Here is a 7,223-nt window from a genome sequence, read left to right on the forward strand (position 1 = left end):
CGTCGCTCCTTGTGCTCCAGGCACTGTAGTGAGATTGTGAGCCCACCGGGACAGAGAGAAATACATAAAGTACCTGAATGTAAACCGCTTTGAATAGGAGGAAATATTTTTCTTTCACTCAGAGAATAGTTAAGCTCTGGGATGTGTTTCCACAGGATGTGATAAGAGCAGTTAATGTAGCTGGTTTTACAAAAGGTTTGGACAAGTTCCTGGAGGAAAAGTCTATAAACTGCCGTTGAGACAGACATGGGAGAAGCCACTGCTTGCCCTGGATCGATGGCATGGAAATGCTGCTACTATTTGGGTTTTTGCTAGGTACTTGTGACTTGGATTGGCCTCCGTGAAGACGGGATACTGGGCAAGATGGACCATTGGTCTGATCCAGTAAGGGTATGAATAGAAGTGGTATATAAGACATGGTGGTAACAGCTCCGACGATCATAGGAATTCTATCAGCGTTAGAGTTGTTACTGCCATGATCAGCGAAAAAAAAAACCCCGCTAGTGCGGTTTTATACAAGAGGGGGGGGGGGGTAAATAAAATAGTAAAGTGTGGTTCCACCTCTATTCCAACTCCACCTCTGAGCACATTTACTTGACAATTGTCCCACTTGTACTTTCAGGCATAACCTAAATCTATAAATATGTACAATAGAATTTAATGTGTGAAAACTCTAAAATTACCTGATTAAAATATACATATTAAAAAATACCCATTTTAGGATGGAATTTAGGAAAAGCAATTCCCGTCATTTCTACTATAAGTGAGATAGGAGATGAGGAAATGTTATTATTGGGCTCGATGGACCGTTGGTCTGACCCAGTGAGGCTATTCTTATGTGTATGCAATATGAGAATGCATCACTCTACATTGCTGTCAAATCTGTATATTTTAGGGTGTTATGAGTGGCACCAATGTTTGTTTTTCTTTAAAAGGTATATTTTTCTGGAAGGTCTATTCCGAAGGGACTGTTTGCAAATGCAGCCAAGTTCATTTTGGCACTTTGCCTGGAGGCACTTGAATACTTAAACTTTTCCAGCTGAGACTGACATGAAAGTCTATCACATTTTCCATTTGCTATAACAGTGTTTTAATTGTAGTGTTACTGTGTTTAGAAAATTTGGTGTAAATACTCCATGTACATTTGTATATAATTGTTTAACTAATCAGATATATTTAAACTTATTTGTCCACAGTTTCTTTTAATTTAAATAAACACATTTTTGTAGAGTAAATAGCACTATATTCACGTCAGTATTTCAAATACTTAACAACATGAAATGGAAACCCGATATCAATTTGCAAATATTTGACTTGAATGTACTGTATAGGCAGGCACTCAAAAAAAATACAGATTTATTCAGCAGAGATAGTTCAAGGCATAGTGGTGTCCTGCCTATTTCATAAACTTCTAGCATCCCCTCCTTCAACCATGGGCTCAGCATCTTTCCCTTCCTTGGGCCAGCATCTCCCCCCCCCCCACCCCAGTCCAGTGTCTCTGCTCCCTCACTTCTCTCATTTCCACTCAGTCCAGTAAGGTTTACTTTGGTTGCTAGCTGCAGAAGGAGCCTGACAAGATGCCTTTGGCCAACCCTTGAGTCTTCCTTCTTCCACATCCTGCCTCGTCTGATGCAATTTCCTATGGGTGGGACATGGCAGAGGAAAGACCAAGGGGCTGGCTGAAGACAACCTGTTGTGCTGATGCTGGTGACTGATGTAAACGTTAAAGGACTGTGGGAGAATTGAGAGAACAGTGCTGATCCTGCAGGGCAGGAAATGGAGAAAGGAAGAGACCAGACCCCCGGGGGGGTGGGGGGGGAGGCAGTAGAGGCTTTAACCTGTGAACCAGTAGGCCAATCTTCAGAACTTAACGCCAGCGCTAGAAGTGATTAGCACCGGATTAGAGCCAGCGTGTCTTCAGGATGTTCAGAGGGCACTAATGCAGGAACTGAAGATCAGCGCAAATAGCATGCAGATGCTATACAAATGAGGCTTTGGAGCTGGCGGTAGGACAGGATGTGTTTTAACGGCCACAGCTTTAGGGGATTGTTTCAGTTCCTCATTAAATATACTTGAGTGGATGAAATGTTAGTGGGGATGAAATGTTAGTGGGAATGAACTGAACCTTGCTGGGAGATGAGTCACAAATGTACAGCTGAAGAGGGTAGGTGTAAGTTGAAGTATATTATGGGACTGTCCTCTTCCCGGCTCTCTGCTCCCCACTTTGACTGAACATGTGTACAGGTGCTTTGCCTACACTCAGCTCTTGTGTGCATGAGCCAGACACATTCCTTCTTACTGAAAAAACAACTTCCCAATGCTCATCACTAATAGCAAACATATGATTTGCATGTTATTAGTGTTGAGCACTGGGAAGTTATTTTTTGGCGCTGCCCCTGTGGTATTCTCCTTTGCTATACAGAACAGCTTAGGAGTTCTGAGCATCAGCCTGCTGTAGACGTGTTAGAGGCTGTGTATTTTGGCACTCTTAATCTCCAGCATCTCACCTGGTCCAATGGTTAACCTGGTTCTATTATTCAGATTGCTTTGAATTGATTATTTATCTGTCAAATTTGATACTTCTCCTGCAGACAAACAGAAGAACACCTCGCCTTCGAAAAACGGCAGTCGAACAAACAAAAAAAAAGGCAAGTATAGTCTTGGTTAATAAAGATTGTATTACCAGTTGCCTTTGTTTTGTTTGACTATACTTCTCCTGCAGCCACATTCCTATAAGCGATTGCAATATCATAACAATAAAACAAAAAAATAGCTAAACTTTGATACAATAATAAGTTATACTACAAAATATCAATATATAATCAGCTTAAACTAATCAGCATTGTCACGAACCTGGCACCGCCTACCCGAAGGGCTAAAGAATCAGACCCCTGAGGCAGGCCTCACGGCCAAAATACGTATGTGTTGGGTGCTGATTGAAAATAAAGACTTTGAGCACCACTGGTTGTCTTCTCTGTTTCCTTATGTTCTACTGTGACGAGGTAGCATCTCCTGTTTGGGTATATTGGAGATGGAGGAGAAGCCATGTGACTTTTTCATGGCCAAAGTGGTTGCAGATTGGAGGGCCACTGTTGGGCAAAGCAAGAGGGAATGGGGGATTAAGGCTGATATAAAAGTAGAAGTCCTAGAGATGCATAATATGTTTCCTGATACATAGCCTCCCTCATCTTAATTCCTTCAGTCCTGTTCTTTGCTATCTCAGCAAGTTCAGTGTTAGAAGTTGGCAGCTCGATGGTGCAATTCAGGAAACGTGTACAGCCAACAGAGGAACTGTAAGGAATGAGAAAAGTTGATGGTTACATCCCTATGTGAAATTGGATTGAAAGTGGGTTTTAGAAGGGCTGAAGAGGTGGGAGTTCAAAGAGCAGAGAGGTAGATTGGAGGTAGAATTGTGGAGTTGAGAGAAGGAGCAATAGAAGAGGAAGGATACATGAATGAGAGTGGAGTACCTTGATGGGATATTGTGATTCTACAGAGGAGATTGGTAGGCATAGGAATTGTAGAGAAATGGGACAAGGTGAGGCATGAAACCAGGCAAATCTAGTGGCAGGGCTTTCTTAAGAGTATTGGGGAATGAAAGAGGCCATGGAAATGTGAAGAGAGGTATGCTTGCTTCAGGACAGGAGGGGGGCACAGAGTGAGTAAGAATGGCACTGGAATGAAAATCAGAGGGAGCACATTATTGAGGGTATGGTAAGACACACATCAGAGGAGGAGACCCGATTAGAATAACAGTGGCATGAGCTAGAGTAGGGCCATATAGCTGGCTGGAAAAGTATGTGGGATTTGAGCCCACACTGGCATCTCATAAATCCAGTACAGAGATAGGTAGTGGATGGACAGAAGTGGCCTTATTTTACCTGGACCCTGGGGTGCCTATTGGAGCCACTAAATCGCTATACTTAAGGATCAGGGTCAGTTCATACCAACTTATTCACTCAATATCAGAACCCTATATGAAAAAAGATCTATACTCTGCAACACTACAAGGCCTTAATTATATACACATTATCATCCATGCAGCACACCAACCACATAAGGGAAACACAAGGAAAAGAAAACAAAAAAAGAAAAAGAAGTGGAGAAAAAGGCCTCAGTTCTGCTTCATTTTCCCAAAAAACTCCACTCCTTCAATCACTTCTCCTGCATGAAAGCAAAAAATGTCTATGAGAAAAAAACAACTATAGTAGCCTGCAAAGCAGTATCAGTTAGCACACCTCCAAAAAAAAGATGATGATATCAGTGGGTAGATCATGCAGAAAGCACTACGGTCCAGCTCATAACATCAGATGCAAAAGCAAGAAAAAAACTTAGCTGCTACTGGCTGTTTCACCAAAGCCAGGTAGCCACTACACCCAATGGGGAACCCTCCGTTTCGCATCGTATCGCTGCGTCAGGGGTGATAATTCCACTGCTTAACATCCGAATGCTCCAGACCCACCATGCTCCTCAAGCTCTCACACCACTTCACCAATCGCTACTGGCACACTTCTTTTTCTTTTCTTTTCCTTGTTGTGTTTCCCTTATGTGGTTGGTGTACTGCATGGATGATAATGTGTATATGATTAAGGCCTTGTAGTGTTGCAGAGTATAGATCTTTTTTCATATAGGGTTCTGATATTGAGTGAATAAGTTGGTGCCTAGTTCCATATCTCTGAGTATTTTTATAAACTTTATTTTGATGACTCTCCATGAATTTTGTTACCAATGCGGGTCAGTTGAATGATTTTGATAGGGAGCTTGGGAGGGCAGAGGGAGGAGGATGGTGGGTGAAGTAGTATAGAGATGGGAAACCAAGGGTTAAGAGGGAAATAGTTTCAGAAAAGTCACATAGGGTTGAATTAGAACAGGGGAACGCAATTCTGGTCCTCGAGAGCCACAGGCAGGTCAGGTTTTCAGGATATTCACAATGGAATGGAAATGTATGAGATGGATTTGCATGCACTGCCTCCTTGAGATGCAAATCTATCTCATGCATATTTATTGTGAATATCCTGAAAACCTGACCTGCCTGTGGCTCTCGGGACCGGAATTGACTACCCCTGAATTAGAAAATTGGTTGGGATCATTGCTGCATTGACTTGCAGCTGCTGATCATATTCAAGTTGGTCAGGCCTGACTTTCCTGCCACCCCACTACTTCTGCCCCTGACTCCTGTTCTTGGCTTTATCAAATGCACCTGGATGGATGGCTGGACAAAGAGACTGGCGTGCAGAGAGCTGGACATATCATCCCTATTATGTTCTATAGCTCAAGTGAAATGTACGTAAAATATGGCCTGAAACATGAATACTTAAGGGAAAAAAAACATATTAACTAGGGACAGAGAAGAAAGGGAAAGAGTAGATGACGAGTGTTCAAGACAAAGCAAAGAGCACCCTCCACACACACACAAGGTCACTAGCTCTGGAAGAAGTCTATTCCAGAAAGTAAAGTTGCTAATATATTTCCCCTCTCCCCCCCTTCACAAAGCCGAGCTAGCTTCCCCAAAGCCCATAGGGATTTAAAGGGCTTTGAGGCTTTTGCTGCTCGGCAGCCACTGGCATGGCTTTGTAAAAGAGGGGGATAATTATTTTCATTCTTTGATACAGTAACAATAAAAGGATGCTCAGGTGCCCTAGAATGTCATCAGAAATGAGGGTTGTCATGGAGATTCTTATTTGCTGGCATTTCCAAGGCCACCATTGTCCTTTCCAGGAGGCAGTTCACCTCTTTTACTTTATGACATCAGCTAGCTATTGTTTCAAAATATGAATGCAGTGTTATTTAATAAAACTAATGAATACATTAATGATAACTACCCCTCAGCGTACTCAGTTTATAGTTCCTATTGTCAAGTAAAAGAACTGTTACTGGTTTTCAGTAATTGGATTTGTTGCAGGCTTTATATTTCAGTAAACCTAATACTGCCCCTTTTTGACAGAAGTCCAAAATTGATTTCTAAATGCCTGATTAACATACTGAATTAATTTCAAAGCAAGAAATGTGGGCAGAAGTTGTATCTCTCCTTTAAAAAGGGTGATTTGGGGTGGGGGGGGGAGGGAAGGCATGTGATGGCTGGTACCTGAGCAGACGCCTGTGTGCTCTGCTCTGCACTTAATGCTCTTTTCCCCTTAATATACACCTTTGGAGCCCCAGCTACACTATTTTATTCGCTATTAGCGGCTTGCCCAGGGCGCCTAGATTCTTTTTGGTAGCTCTCTACTGCCTGCGCACTTTGTATGAGGGGTTATACCGATCAAGCCATTGTGCTCGGAGAAAGATAAAGCTCCCTCCGTGCAAGCCAAGATGGTGGCGACGCAGACCGCAGAGGTTCCGACGGGAGACTCGGAGGAGATCATGCAGGTCTTGATGAGACACATATCCCAGCTCCTTGATGACAAGTTGGCAAAACTTTTTACTTCGTTGAAGATGTGAAGAGTGCCTTGGCGGGGCATGCGTCGCAGATCCAGCACCTTGAAGAATGTGTATCCGTGCAGGAGGACCTTGCGGCCACTTCGAAGGGCCAATTAATAGCGGTGGAAAAGAAAGTGCGACTACTCTTAGATCGAGTGGAAGATCAAGAAAACCGGGGACATCACAAGAATCTTCGCATAATTGGTCTACCTTAAAGCGTGAAAGATGAGGCCTTATCTACTTTTGTTGAAACCTGGCTGCCTCAAGCTTTGGGCCTGCCCAGCTCGGCAGGGCAGGTTGTAGTGGAACGTGTGCACCGTGTGGGGCCATGCCATGCTCAGGAAGAGGGAGCCCGACCCCGGCCGGTGTTGGCCAGATTCCTTAATTATGCCATCAAAGCCAGGCTTTTGGACTTGTACAAAAAGGCACGCTCTCTGAACTATTCTGGGGCGCAAATTCTGCTCTTTCAGGACTTCTTGCATTGGGTGGCGGAGCAGCGTTAAGCAATGACACCGTTATGCTCGCAGCTCTACACCAAAGGGATTAAGTTCAACCTGCAATATCCCGCTAAAGTTCGAGTCACCCATAACAACCAGATCTTTACTGTCACGAAGCCTGAAGAATTGCAGCGTTTCCTGGACAATCTGCCTCCTTCTGCCTGAGGAAAAGCTCTGGGGGGTCTGGGGGACATTGGATGAGAACGCTTTTGAACTGTTGGGTGCCAGTATATATATATATATACTAGTCTTATAGCCCGTTACATTAACGGGTGCTAGAATATATAGAAACATAGAAAGATGACGGCA

The sequence above is a fragment of the Geotrypetes seraphini genome, chromosome 9 (genome assembly GCF_902459505.1).
Source record: "Geotrypetes seraphini chromosome 9, aGeoSer1.1, whole genome shotgun sequence".
Lineage (NCBI taxonomy): Eukaryota > Metazoa > Chordata > Amphibia > Gymnophiona > Dermophiidae > Geotrypetes > Geotrypetes seraphini.